The sequence below is a fragment of the Equus caballus genome, chromosome 21, assembly GCF_041296265.1.
Source record: "Equus caballus isolate H_3958 breed thoroughbred chromosome 21, TB-T2T, whole genome shotgun sequence".
NCBI lineage: Eukaryota > Metazoa > Chordata > Mammalia > Perissodactyla > Equidae > Equus > Equus caballus.
The window spans coordinates 60,201,984-60,218,075 of record NC_091704.1 but is presented as its reverse complement, the minus strand read 5'-3'; positions in this window follow the sequence as shown (position 1 = coordinate 60,218,075).

Genomic DNA, 16,092 nt, shown 5'->3' with positions numbered 1-16,092 from the left:
ACAAAAGTAAGTTTTGGGATGGATTTTGCTCATGCCACTGGCTTTCAGGATTCTGGAAGTAATGTCCTTTATCTAGGTGAGCATTTGATGATTTACTGACTTAAGTTTGGCTCACTACAGGGAACACATGTCATTCATCCTGGCTCCGCAAACCTCAGGTCTGGCAATTCTTAATGAATCAAATGGAATGAGAGATGTAACTGAGATTAAAATGTAGCTACTTTTCATTCCCCTTTTTCCGTTTCTTCAACTTCTGCTTTTACTTGCTTTACTTAAATGACCAGAATAACATAAAATGCCTGTAATTAAAAATATTTAATAAAGCTTAAATTTTTGTTATTGCTACCTATTTAAGATCTCTTTTTTTAAAAGCTCTTTTAAAATATCATGTCTTTCACAAAGATTTCCAGTGTAATTCTGGCTCACTTTGGTATTTTCTCTTCCATTTTGTATTTTGGCAATCAGAGTCAGCACTGTATTAGTCTCTATTTCTAGTATATAAGTCTGTCTACCACAAAATATTAAATTTCCTGAGGTTGGGAACTATTTAAAACAGTCTTATGTCTCCTTTCACCCCTACTTCTCACCTCCACTCCTAGGACAATAATAGACACTAAATATAGCCATGCATCAATTAACAATGGGGATAACTTCTGAGAAATGCATCATTAGACGATTTTGTAGTTGTGCGAACGTCATAGAATGTACTTACACAAACCTAGATGGTATAGCCTACCACACACCTAGCCTATAATGGTACTAACCCTGTGGGACCACTGTTGTGTATGTGGTCCATCATTGACCGATACGTTGTTGTATGGCACATGACTATGATATGTTTTGAACTGAGTTTTCTACAAGTTTTTTGTGTTTAATCTCCAAGTTAACAAGTGTATTTCCCTTTCCATTATTATGCAGTTAATACTGACTGGCATCCTTAGCATTTTTTTTTTTAAAGATTGGCACCTGAGCTAACAACTGTTGCCAATCTTTTTTTTTGCTGCTGCTTTTTCTCCCCAAATCCATCCCCGTACATAGTTGTGTATATATATATTTTTAGTTGTGGGTCCTTCTAGTTGTGGCATGTGGGATGCCACCTCAGCGGGGCCTGGCGAGTGCCATGTCCCTGCCCAGGATGCGAACCAGCGAAACCCTGGGCTGCCCAAGCGGAGCACGTGAACTTAAACTCTCGGCCACTGGGCTGGCCCCTATGCTTAGCATTTTGATGATTTATTGAAATCAGATTCTCTGGCTTCTTAGACTTTACTATCTAAGAGAAGAGAGAGACAAACAATGATTCTTTTAATTGTGACTGCGTTTTAATCTAATCTATTTTCTCTTTTCAGTGTTGCTAATTAGATCAGAGTAGGTATTAATTCATCAGACAAATATGTAGTACAGCGTCACCTTCACGTTAAGTGTATAGCTAACTCCTAAATTCCTATATCCCCACCAGGGCATTTTTATATTTGAAAATGTTCCTGTTTTCAAAATGGTATTCTGCTACCTATTACATAATTTTGGTTGTCACTCAATAGATTGATTGGTTGGACAAGGTGCTAATGAAACCAATGTCATTTTAATCTCTATATAGGTCAGTTAACTTTGTTTTAATTCATTCAGCAACCTCTTTTGAGTACCTACTCTGTGCCAGGCATGGTGCAAGGTGCTGGGTACATAGTATTGAACAAAACAAACATAATCCCCCTAAGATTGGGAACAATGCAAGATATGTTCTCTCACCACTCCTACTCAACACCATACAGGAGGTTCTAGCCAACGCAATCGGTCAAGTAAAAGAAATAAAAGGCAAACATGTTGGAAAGAAAAAAATAATTTTTTGTTCACAGGTGATGAGATAGTTTACACAGAAATGCCCAGAGATGCCATAAGAAAGCTACCAGAGCTAATATGTGAGCTTTGCAAGGTCACAGGATACTAAGTCAATATACAATAATCAATTGTATTTATATACACTAGCAGTGAAAAATTGGAAATTGATATTAAGCAACTGTCATTTATAACAGTATGAAAATCCATAAAATACTTAGGGATAGATCTAACAAAATGTGTGCAAGCTTGGATGTTGAAAATGACAAAACATTAGGAGTTCAAAGAAGACCTAAATCAACGAAGAGGTGAGATGTGTTAATAGATCAGAAACCTCAGTATTATTAAGATATCAATCCTCCCCAAATTGGTCTACAGATTAAACAGAATGCCAATCAAAATTCTTTGGAAAAAGAAATGCATAGAGGGGCTGGTCCAGTGGTGCAGCGGTTAAGTTCACACGTTCTGCTTCGGTGGCCTGGGGTTTGCTGGTTTGGATCCCGGGTGCAGACATGGCAGTGCTTGGCAAGCCATGCTGTGGTAGGTGTCCCACGTATAAAGTGGAGGAAGATCGGCACAGATGTTAGCTCAGGGCCAGTCTTCCTCAGCAAAAAGAGGAGGATTGGCAGCAGATGTTAGCTCAGGGCAAATCTTCCTCAGGAAAAAAAAGAAAGAAAAGCATAGGACTGAGGAGAGCCAAGACAATTTTGAAAAAGATGAACAAAACTGGAGGACTCAGACTACCTGATTTCAAGATTTACCATAAAGCTACTGTCATCACCACGGTGTGGTTCTGGTGAAATAGACATACAAGCCAATGGAATAGAATAAAGAGTCAGAAATAGGCCCTCACATATGTGGTCAGTTGATTTTTTTCACAAAAATGCCAAAGTAATTAGACGGAGAAAGAATAATATTTTCAACAAATGGTGCTGGGACAATTGAACATCCATATGCAAAATAATGACCCTTGAGCCATACTTCATACAATGTATACAAAATTAACCAAAAATAGATTATAGATTTAATGTAATAACTACAATATTTCTAGACAAAAACATATGAGAAAATCTTTGAGACACAAACCACATAGAAACAATTTCATAAATTGGGCTTCACAATTTAAAACTTCTGCTCTTTGAAAGCTATCATCAGGAAAATTAAAAATATTAGCTACGGATTGGGAAGAAATATTTACAAAACACGTATCTGATAAAGGGCTTGTATCCGGGATATATATATATATATCTGCTCTCAAAATATAGGAAGAGAAATACAAATAACACAATTAAACAATAGGTAAAAAAACTTGAAAAGGCACCTCACCAAAGATAGGAGGAAGGCAAATAAACACATAAAAAGACTCTCAACCTCATTAGTTATTAGGGAAATGCACATTAAAACCAGTAAACACCTATTAGAATGGCTAAAATTTACAAAAAACCCAAAACACGTAACGTTCCCAAGTGAAGTGCTGGTGAGGGTACTGAGCAAATGGAACTCTCATACGCTGCTGGTGGGAATGCAACATGGAACAATCACTTTGGAAAACGGTTTGAAATTTTCTTATAGCAGAAGAGCTGAAAGGGTTGACTAGAAAGTGGTATAATGGGACACTTTGGGGTGATGGAAAGATTCTATATTTTAACTGTGATTGTGGTTACACAGCTTATAGAACTGTCCATCTAAGAAGGGTGAATTTTATTATATATAAATTATGTCTTGATAAACCTACTTTAAATAAAGCGTATGTGTACATTAAAACAAGGTAAAATAAAGCAAAATCCCTTCTTTCATGGGGCAGCCATTAAACAAATAAGCACACAGATATACAACTGCCTACTGCATTCAACAATACACCTGGCCGTCTCGTATCATAAAGAAGGGCTGCATAAGAAAGTCTGCAATTTATGTTTGAATATTAAATCAACTCAGTTAATTTGCTTTAGAATTTGGTATAGAGTCTTCTGTTTACTATATTACTAATCATAGCTAATGTATGTTGCAATCTGTGTATACACCAGACACTGTGCTAGATTCTTTCTTTGCCTCATCTCATTTAACCCTCAAAGTAATCCTATGAATTCGCTACTATTACCTCCACCCTTTTCTTATGCAACAGAACCATAAACACGAAGGTTAAGCAAATTATCTAAGGTCTCACAACCAATAAGCAGCCAAGTTGGTACTCAACCCAGATATGCATGACTTAAAAGATATTAATCCCCATACTAGAGCTTCTTAAAGTAGATGCTTAAAATGCAGAATCTCACACTAAGATATCACCTTACCCCCGTTAGATTGGCAAAAACATCCAAAACCAAGAACGACAAATGTTGGAGAGGTTGTGGAGAAAGAGGAACCCTCATACACTGTTGGTGGGAATGCAAACTGGTACAGCCACTATGGAAAACAGTATGGAGATTTCTCAAAAAGTTAAAAATAGAAATACCCTATGACCCAGCCATCCCATTACTGGGTATCTATCCTAAGAACCTGATATCAGATATCTCAAGAGTCCGTTGCACCCCTATGTTCATCGCAGCATTATTTACAATAGCCAAGACGTGGAACCAGCCTACATGCCCAGAAACTGATGATTGGATAAAGAAGATGTGGTATATATACACAATGGAATACTACTCAGCCATAAAAAAAGACGAAATTGGCCCATTCACAACAACGTGGATGGACCTCGAGGGCATTATGTTAAGCGAAATAAGCCAGTCAGAGAAAGACGAACTCTATATGACTCCACTCATAGGTGGAAATTAGTATATTGAGAAGGAGATCTGATCGGTGGTTACCAGGGAAAAGGGGGGGTGGGGGGAGGGTACGGAGGGGGAAGTGGTGTACCCACAACACGACTAACAAAAATGTACAACTGAAATCTCACAAGGTTGTAATCTATCATAACATTAATAAAAAAAAAAAATGCAGAATCTCAGCCCTCGCCTGGAGACTGTGATTCAGACTGAAGGGTGGGGTGGGCTGCATTTTCACAAGCACCCCAGGAGGTGCTGATGAGGCTCCTGCTAGTCCGCAGTCTAAAGGGTCAGCAGTGTGGATCATGAAAGAGACTCAATCACAAAATAACCAGGCTGCAAGGCATATTAGAGGTTATTCAGTCCAACTGTGTATCTGTCCTATGGGCTTCTGGAGCAAGAGCAGCAGTACTGGTGGTTTCTCAAAAATGGGGAAATGAGGGATGGCTTGGGAGTGGGGTTGGTGTCATAGGCTTGTGAGAAGAGACAGTGGGAAGTCAGGGTTTCTCAAAGCTGGAGTCAAGGTCACCAGCTTGAGCAGCATTGGGGGTGCCTTGATAATAATTGGACGACTAGCCTCTCTATGGTGCTACACCATTTGCAAAGTACTTTTCATATAAATTACATTTGTTGCTTACAACTAATCTGTGGGAAGGTATGCTAGTTGAAGTCCTTGGTTGAATGTAAGAGAAATTAGCTTAAACTTGCTTAAGCTGAAAAGAGGGATTTCTTATGAAGATATAGATACCTCCCACAGAACCCAAGCCAACAGCAACATGGCCCTCATGAAGGGACTGGAACCAGAGACTGAGCTATTGTCAGGACTCTCTCTGCATCTCTAATCACTGTTTCTCTCTCTCTTTCTCCCACTGTCCCTCCCTCCCCCTCTCCCTCTGTCGTCCTTTGCCTTTCTGGTGCAGATAGTGGGTAAAAAATGCCCATTCATAACTCCTGAGCTTAGATATTTCATCTCCTTTGCTCCCACATCTATATTTCAACAAAAAGGACCCTGGGTGGGCCAGACTGGGTCAAGTGCCCAACCGGGTTTAATCAGACGAGTAAGGACATGGGGTCCTGTTGTCCACAATGACTACAGGGAGCCCCAGAGAGGAGGAGCTGGCAGACAACTCAATAGGTGTCTAGCACATGGCTCCCTGCCCCTTGGCTATGTAAATTATGTACACACATCACCCAGTGTGTATGATTTTTCAAAGATGGCTCTGCCTAATAAGGCCCGACTATTCCAGATACAACTGCAAATGTACACTCTTTCCCCAACAGAAGACCACTCAAGGTCATGTGCAGCCACTCTCTGCACAACTGAGTTCCAGAATTTGTAGACAATCTCACTTTTTGCCATATAAGGCAATATTCACCCTTTTGCCATATAAAGTGATGTTCTCAGGGAGTAGGTATCCTTGGATGCCATTATTTAACCTATAATGCTTCATTAAAAAGGTAAAGTGAAACAGGACAATTAATTTTAATAATATATTTTGTTTAACCTAATGTATCCAAAATATTACTAACATGTAATCAATATAAAATATATAAAAATCAATATAAAAAATATATTTATATATAAAATATATATATATAAATTATAAAAAATATAAAAAAATCAATATAAAAATATTGGGGCTGGCCTGGTGGTGCAGCAGTTAAGTGCATACTTTCCACTTTGGCAGCCCGGGGTTCTCTGGTTCGGATCCTGGGTGCAGACATGGCACTGCTTGACAAGCCATGCTGTGGTAGGCGTCCCACATATAAAATAGAGGAAGATGGGCACGGATGTTAGCTCAGGGCCAGTCTTCCTCAGCAAAAAGAGGAGGATTGGCGGCAGATGTTAGCTCAGGGCTAATCTTCCTCAAAAAAAAAAAAAATATATATATATATTAAGATATCAATGAAATATTTTACATTCTTTTTTCCTGCTCACTCTTCAAAATCCGGCGTGTATGTCTAGGTCCCCTGTTCTCTCCATATCTTGTGGTGGTGTGTCCTTGGGCTGGGGCACAGCTGCACAGGCCATGGGGTTGTGCTCTCTCTCTTTCTTGGGGAGGGGTGGCTTTGCCCAAGGGGATAAACATCACTGGAGCACTGAGCCAAGGTGCCAGCTGTTTAAAGAGGGATGGGAAAGGCTGGCTGTCTGACATCTGGAGACTTTGAGTGCTCCTTGTCCCGTGGGAAGTTGAATTCAGGTGCAGCTCCTTTCTCTGGGTGTTGCGGGGGATGGCCTGATAGGACTGAGTCCTTGGACCCACTACCTTGTTGCCAGGCAATGGAAATGCAGGAAAGCCTCCAGAGTAGTTCCTCTGGCAGTCCTGTTCTCTGCACAGCTGAAAATGGGGGCCATAGGATTTTCGGTCTCTCTGATTCCAAAGCCGGTTCCCCCAGCTATTAATCTCTTTTGCTCCTTCTGGCTTGAACATATCCATGCAGGTTTCAAGCCGGAGTTATTGCCTGAGGTGGACGAGATAGAGACTGCTTAGGAAGGCAGCCCCAAATTGGGCAGAACTAGGGCAGCATGCAGGCAGGGCAGGGATGTGCTGGAAGTCAGGAACCGGGACACGCCAGCGTGTGGACCCCGTGGCCGAGGTAAAGGCTGGGGCTTCAGGAGAAGCCCGAGTGGCCTGGCCCGAGGTGGAGGCAGTGGTTGGGACAGCTCACAGAAAGACTTGTTTTGGATGGAGGTGTTTGTTTTCTGTGAACTGCCCCGCCCAAGAATGTTCCAGTCATGTCTTAAAAGGCCTAGCCCCTCCAAAGAGGGTCTGGTTTTCCTGAGTCAGTGATTTTGTCTCCTTCTGTCTAAGAAGCCTGCCAATTTGTCTCCAAGGGTGTTCTGCCCTTAGAGTGCATAGGGACTGCTCAGGTGGCTCTGGAAGAGACCGACACCTCCTAGCCTTTGAGTTAGTAATTTTCCATTCCCTCTTGGCTCTGGGGCTGCAGATGGGGTCTGACCTGAGCCTGAGTCTCGCTAACCCCGTCAGCTCCGATGCCGGGCTGTCTGCACAGAACAGGTACCCACGACAGGCCTTATCGCAGAGTGGCTTGGCAGCCGCCCAGCCAGAAGAGCTGCTTGCCCCAGGCTCCGTCCCAAAAGTAAAGAAAAACATTTTGTCCCTGCCCAGTGTTTCTCAAGAGCTCCACTTAATGCTTTTAAAACATGTTTACAATGATGGGCTGCACATGGGCTCTTCCCTCTGTGACGTGTCCACACAGAACATGTGGCAGAAATCTCAAAAAATATGGAGAGTTAGATATTTTTTAGTGAGATGTAATTGACATAACATTATCTTAGTTTCAGGTGTACAACGTAATGATTTGATATGTGTAAGTATTATGAAATGATCACCACAGTAAGTCTAGTTAACATGGACCACTACACATAGTTACAAATCTTTCCTTGTGAAAAGAACTTTTAAGATCTACTCTCTTAGCAACTTTGAAATATACAATGCAATGTTATTAACTATAGTCACTACGCTCTGCATTACATCCCCAGGACTTATTTATTTTATGACTAGAAGTTTGTATCTTTTGACCACCTTCACCCGTTGTACCTACCCCCGACTCCTTGCCCCTGGCAACCACCAATCCATTCTCTGTATCTACGAGCTCGCTTTTTTTCTGTTTCATCCCACATGTAAGTGAGTAAAAAGTTAGATTTGATGGAGAGCTGTCATATAACAGTTTCCAATGCAAATTTGGAGACAAGTTTATTTGGTTTGTTTCTTCCAGGACTTACCTAACTTTTCCCCACAAAATTCTATATATTTAAATTTATACAATCTCCAGAAAAGCATAACAATCTTTAAACGTAAGATTGATTTTGCTTTCTGAATCTCAAATGCTATTTCTTGCTACTTTTCAAAACCAGTCTGGGAGGTGTAATTTGGAGGCAGAAATGTTTAACTTTGGATGGTATATGAAAACGACAAAACACGTTATTGGGATTAAGCCTGTCCAAAAAAATGTCTAGGGCATTTGATACTTGAAGACAGTTTAGTCCAACCATCCTTCTTATGTATCTGGCAGAACCAATTCTGGGACAACAGTAGAGGGTTAGCCAATGACAGTCTTTCTTGCTGCGGCAATCTCCATTTCTTTCTTCTTACTGTTCTTGGGTTCCAGCGAAGTTTGGGCGTGGCCATGCGCTGTCTAAAATGTTGATGGGCCAGGAGGAAAGGCAAGGCATGTAAGGCACCTAGACAAATAATAATTAATAATAAAAACAGCACAGCAGCAGGTAGTATTTATCAGTTACATACTATGCCATACTATACTCGGGGGTTTACGGTAGTACCTTCTTCATTCGTTCATTCAATTGCTTAACAGTTATTAACGTGTCAAGCAGCTTTTCAGGTGCCAAGGATACAAGAATGAATGAAACAAAGTGCTTGCTCTAGCCAGACAACAAACAAATCTAGACAAACAAGTCTAGAAGAACAACAAACAAATACATATCGTAGACGAGTGCAAGAAGAAAAGTAAATCTGAGCACAGGATTGGGAGGCGCAGAGGGTGGGCAGGAGAGGTTGTTCTGTTGAGTAGGTATCTGTCTGCTCTGCAGACAGAGGGAAGAGCAGCACCCCGAGCCTGGGAAGGCCTTGGCATATTGAAGGAGAGAGGTAGGGGGAGAGTGGTTGGGGATGAGGTCCATGGGGTAGCTAGGGATCCAAGTGGAATGGGGAAGCCATTGGACATGCAGGGACATGTTTTGACTTAGGTTTTAAGGGAATTGCCCTGCGTGCTTAGTGAAGAAAAGGCTTGGTTGGGGGTAAACATGGGAACAGGGAGGCCAGTTCGGAGCCTACTGTAATTGTCCAGGAGGGAGATGATGATGGCTTGTAGCCATAAGCTAAAATTGTAGGAGGTGAGAAGCAGTGGATTCTGGAAATACTCTGAAGTTATGGTGGGAGTATTTACTGTTGGATTTGGATGTGAGAGCAAGAAGGGAGACAGGTTTTGACTTGAGCCCAAACTAGAGGAGACATTTACTGACATGGGCAGCACGGGAAGAGGAGCTAACCTGGAGATGAAAATCAAGAATTTGGTGTGGACATGCCAACTTTGTGATGCTTGTTACACATCGGGTGGAGATGTCAGAGAGAGAGTTGAGTGGTCAGTTAGTCTGGAACTCTGAGGGGAGGCTGGAGATTTAGATTCGGGTATCATCAGCAAAAAGGTTCAATGTGAAGTCACAGACCTGGATGAGGCCATCAGAGGAGTGAGAAGATAAGAGGTCCAAGGTACTCCATCATTCATGTGCAGGAAAAGGACAGATGCTGAGGGGAGTTCAAAGAAGTGGGAGGAAAACCAGGAGAGTGCCTTTTTTGACAGTAATTCAAGAAAGTGACCAACTCTGTCAAGTGCATCAATAAGTTAGGTAAGATGAAGACAGAATTGACCACAGGGTTTACCAACATGTATTTCATTCATCACAAAACCGTATGTGGTGGGTACTGTTACTATCCACACTTTACAAATGAGGAAGCCAAGACTCAGAGAGGCTTAGTAACTTTGCCAGGGCTCACACAGTCAGTGACGGAGCCAGGGGTCCCATGCAGGCTAAGCCCAGAGGCTCCCAGCTCTGTGCCCGTGGGTACCCCTGGAGACACACATTCCCCATCTTACTTCTAGTTTTTGAGACTGTGGCTTTTTACCTCATCTCCCAGGTAAACAGCGACAGGGCTCCAGGGAAGAAGCCCATCTCAGCTCCATTGGAAGGATGACAGATTATTGCAGAATCTTCTGAGAGAATGATTCAAAATGAGGACAGAAGGAGGATAATACAGAGCATTTAAAAGAAGCCTGCCTTATCACTTATCTTCGGTTTGAGCTCGTGATTGCTTTAAAAATTTCTTATTAGCATGAGAGAGAGAAAAAAAGAGGCTCAAAATAAAAAGTGTTTATACCAAAAAATGTAGTGGGGGATTTGCAGGCTTTCCTGACAGATTGCAGCCTACAAAACAGATTTGTGGGTGAAATCTAAGCTTTGTGTTCGTTCCTTTTCATTGCCTCTCTTTTATGCTTAATGCCCATTAAAGAAAAGCTAATTAGGACACTATAGGAATAGCATAAGTAACCCGCAACCCTAAATATTGTCATCTATGTATTGACTGTAAAATATTTTGCACGGAAAGACATTTTCATTTTTTGAGAAAAAAGTAGCTAATACACTGCCCTACTTTATCTAATTATTTTCTTACTGTATATTCTTAAAATTAGTAATACTCGGAACATAGATTTTCAAATCTGGGTTTCCCAATCCAAAATCAAATGGATTTTGAGTAGGTTAATTTTTTTTTAATATTCTTTTTTTTTTGAGGACGATTAGCCCTGAGCTAACATCTGCTGCTAATCCTCTTTTTGCTGAGGAAGATTGGCCCTGAGCTCACATCCGTGCCCATGTTCCTCTACTTTATATGTGGGACGCCTACCACAGCATGGCTTGCCAAGTGGTGCCACGTCCCCACCTGGGATCCAAAACAGTGAACCCCAGGCCACTGAACCAGAATGTGCAAACTTAATCACTGTGCCACCTGCCCGGCCCCCTGAGTAGGTAAATTTTATAGGCTCTAGATGCCAATACAGTTTTTAGATGATAGTTACAAAATGAAAGATTCTTAATTTCAGTGAATTAGTTTCCTAGAGCTGGCCTAACAAACTACTACAAACTAGGTAGCTTAAGACAACAGGTGGGCCAGCCCCCGTGCGTGGTACAGCGATTAAGTGCGCACATTCTGCTTTGGTGGCCTGTAGTTCGCTGGTTCGGATCCCGGGTGTGGACATGGCACCACTTGGCAAGCCATGCTGTGGTAGGCATCCCACATATAAAATAGAGGGAGATGGGCATGGATGTTAGCTCAGAGCCAGTCTTTCTCAGCAAAAAGAGGAGGATTGGCAGCAGATGTTAGCTCAGGGCTAATCTTCCTCAAAAAAAAAAAAAAAAAGAAAAGGACAACAGGAATTTATTCTCTCATGGTTCTGGGGGCCTGAGGTCAGAAATCAAGGTCATGTTCCCTCCAAGGCTCTAGGGGAGACTCCTTCCTTGCCTCTTACAGATTCTGGTGGCTGCAGGCATTCCCTGGCTTGTGGATGCATAAATCTAATATTTGCCTTTGTCTTCACATGCCTTTCTCTGATAAGGACACTGTGATCAGGCCCACCCTAAAACCAGGATGACCTCATCTTGTGACCCTTAACTTAACTACATCTGCAAAGACCCTTTTCTCCAAATAAGGTCTCAGTCACAGACTCTGGGGCTTAGGATTTGAGTATATATTTTGGGGGGCCTCTATTCCACCCACTACACAATGTTATACCCTAAAGTGGTGGGAAGGAATCAAGGGCCTGGGGTGTAGTCTTCCTTCTGACATCCACTTTTGTAAATTTGTGCGCAACACCATGTTCAAGAGACTATAACAAATGTGTGTCAGTAGTTTCCGGAAACAAGTGAGAGAGAGAGGAGGAGAGGGCTCGCGTTGCAGTCATCCAAGTCCCACAGAAAGAGAATGTGCTCTGGATCAGACGCACCTGACTTGCACTTACTGCCTGTGTAATCGTGGCAATTTATTTAGCTTCGCCTAGGTTTCTTCATTTGTGAAATGTGAGCCTTGACACTGACCTCGGAGTGTCACTGAGGAGATCAAAAGAGGTGGGAAATGGAAAGCCTCTAGCACAAAGCCTAGATGATTCTATAAATGTCAGTGTCTTCCTCTCCATGCTGAGCCAGAGTGTCCGTATTCCCTTCCTGACGCTATTCAGCTTTCCAGTTTTTACCCTTGGAGCTCCCAGTTACAGGAGGAAGTGGGAGCCCTGATCTGGTTCCTCATATCTCACCTCTCCCAGCTAGTCTGTTCAGGCTCTCTGTTCCCACAAAATGCTTCCAATTCACTCACTCAGTCCTTTCTCTTTTACTGTTTTTCCTCTTGCCCATGATAATGTGGGGGACTGGAATTTGTCATCCCAAGATATGCTTCTCCAGCATGAGGATTATTTTGGGCTGGTTACTTTTAAAAACTGCAGACAGGAAAGAAAATCTGAAAAGTAGAATTTACTTACCCTTTGTTAAGAGACATTTAGGACATAAAGGAAATCTCGGTCTGTAAATGTGTCTCCCTCTCTGTACCAGGAAGAAGGGGAGATGACCTTATCTCCAGAAACTCTTAATCTATGCGGAAGGCAAGGATTTAAATCTGCATAATAACCTGACTGTTGTTTACTGTACCTGTCTGGTAATCTCCCATAACTGACTCCCCCACCACCCCCAACATCCTCCTTTGTCTTTAACTGAAGATGATATTTAAGGTGGTGGCTTCACCCATTTTGGTGAGTTGCTCAGTTTGCCTGAGCCTCTCCCATGTACACGTGTTATAAAGCTCTGTTTAATTTTCTCCTGCTATTCTGTCACATGTGAATTTAATTCATTCTCTGGTCAGAAGGACCCAGAGCAGGTAGAGGAAACGTCTTCCTCCCCTACAATAGTGAGCAATGGGCTTGCTCTGCTCGCCATGATCTGAGCCAATTAATCACAAGGAGTTAGAGATCGAGAAAGGAAGTTGAATTAGATTAGCTGGCTAATTGGAAGATGGGTGACTAATGTCTCAAAACCCATATTCCAGGATTTCAGAATCTTGAGGCAGTTATATAGGGAAAATGGGCAGTGAGGAGGGGGTCCAGGGATGCTGGTCTCCAGGCATATGGGCTCCAGGCATCACATTGCTCCGTCCTTCTGTCAGCTGTGATGGATCCCTTGTAGGTGTGTTTCCTGCCTGTGGTCAGCCTGTTCCTGGAGAGAAACTCACAGAACAAAGGTTTAATTTATCACGGTATTGGAGAGTACATATGTAAGCAGAGACCATAAATCAGGAGAGCATGGGAATTTTTTAAAGTATGTGCAGAGTGGTGAGTAGTCACACAGAGGAGGAACTGGGGCCATTTAGCAAAACAAGATGGCCTCACTTTTGCTCACTTACACCCAGAGACCTGGTATTTAGTCTCAGCTCCTCAATTCAACTCTACAAAGCACTGAGTGAACTTGTGAGGAATACAGAGATGAATCCAATGGTCCTAGTCCACAGGACTAGGTGACTACTTCAAATGCTTCTAAGCTAGCTAACTAGGGGAGCCAGAGCTAGGCTTCCGGTGGCTGTCCCTGAATTGAAATCAGCAAACAGTAGCTTGTCTGGCAATTCAGAAGCTGTGGACTGAACGGGGCTGCTGGGAATGGAAATGGAAGTTAAGGGTCTGGAGATAGGAGCAACGGGCCCTGCGACAGGTCCAGGTGGCACCATCTTCTTAGCTGTGGCAGATGTGGCAGATGTGACTGCTCGGCTTAAGGGTAACTGAAGCCTTGTGTGTGAACCAGCAAGTTGTCTAATGTCTCTGAGCTCCAATTTTCTCTGGTGTAAAAAACCAGAAGTTGTAGATAGTTTGGGAATATAAATAAGATTATGGGCATAAATGCAAGTAAATATGATTAAACTTCAAAGTATTATCTAAGTAACCTAATAGGGCAATTATAAGTCATGACAAGAGATTTTCACATATTGAGGTAGATGGGGTGACTATTCAAGTTTGAAACTGATTTGGCCTGAACTAGAAAGCCTGACTTATGGCCTATCCAACATACATTGTTCATCTGCTTATCCATTAAAGTAAAGAATCACTCTTGAGAGAAAGAATGCATACTCCCCCTCCTACGCCCTATTGGTAACAAGACCCTATTGGTAACAACACCCTATTGGTAACGCCTGGATTAGTCCTTTTCCTGGCATCATGGTCATGTTGACCTGCTAGTTTGCAACTGATCACCTCTTTGAAAATGTATCCTGGGTGTGTATAATGTATCTTTGTTCTAAAAAGATATGAGACTATACTGAGACTCATGCTTCTCTGGAACGCCTTCTAAGGCCTTCCCAGGTTATAATCCTCACTTTGGGTCATAATAAACTCACTCCAGGTTTTTTTTTTTTAAATTGGGTGGGCTTTTTAATTTTTTTTTAGCTTTTTTTTTTTTAAAGATTGGCACCTGAGCTAACAAATGTTGCAATCTTCTTTTTTTTTTTTCCCTGCTTTTTCCCCCCAAATCTCTCCAGTACATAGTTGTATATTTTAGTTGTGGGTCCTTCTAGTTGTGGCATGTGGGATGCCACCTCAGTTTGGCCTGACGAGTGGTGCCATGTCTGTGCCCAAGATCCGAACCAGTGAAACCCTGGGCCACTGCAGCCGAGCACGTGAACTTAACCACTCGGCCACGGGGCCAGGCCCATCCCCAATTTTGATTTATACATTGGTTATGGATTATTTGCATTGACATTTCTTGGCATAGTCGTGGCAAGATTTCAGAGAAACCCACTGGAGACCACCTGGAATCTACCGGCATTTGGTACCAATAGGGGTCCACTGAGCCCCCCTGGATCACTGAATTCTTCAGGTGACCCTGGTGAGTTCTCCTGAAACCAAGACCTCCTTATTGTAAGTCAATGGTCCAGAGTTTATAGGAGCTGTTTCAAACCTTAAGACTAGGTGTCTTAGGGGGTACCAGTACATACCCTAGGTAAGAGGAACCTAGAGGGAATTCCTAGGACTGAGGAACCTAGGGGGAGTTTCCTAGGCCAGGGGAGCCTAGAGGGAACTTTGGAATGAATGGGGAAGGCTGACCTTTTTAATTTGGCTTTAAATTGTAAAGAATTGCATTTATATAAAGTCTGAACAAATTGTTTGATAGAGAATTCAGAGACAGATGTGTTCAGCTGCGAGGAAAAGGGACATTGCTCCTCGACTGAAAGGCGTTCTCAGGGGACTGAGAACCTTAACAGGAGTGTTGGAGGGTCCAATCCTCATGAGGTGTAGCGGGCCCATAGGGAACTCCACTCTCATTCATACTAACTAATTAAAGGCTCATCTGGGGAAGCTCATATGAGGGTTGGTCACCCGAGCTCCAAGCCCCGTGGCGGTTTTAGGCTGCCGGCGGGAGAAACCGAGGCATGTAAGAGAGGTTTATGATCTTTCTTTAGGGAGTAACACTCACAAGCAGCACGTTTCTTACCCACTACACTGTCCCTAGGAATTGTTCAGACTTTATAGCAAAACAAAATGAAAAGAAAAGAGGGAAATCAAGCTTCTAAAAGCTGACCAGTTCTCAAATGGGCAGCCTTACCTCTGAACTCTGGCTGGCTTCATGCTGTGACCTGAAAGTGCTTAACAAAATAAGGATAGCTGTTAGTGGGTGGCAAGATAACCCGGGATGGGGCCAGCCTGGTGGTGCAGCAGTTAAGTTCGCATGTTCCACTTCAGCGGCCCAGAGTTCACACGCAGGTTCGGATCCCAGGTGTGGATGTGGCACTGCTTGACAAACCATGTTGTGGTAGGCGTCCCACATATAAAGTAGAGGAAGAAGGGCATGGATGTTAGCTCAGGGCCAGCCTTCCTCAGCATAAAAAGAGGGGTTTGGTGGCAGATGTTAGCTCAGGGCTAATCTTCCTCAAAA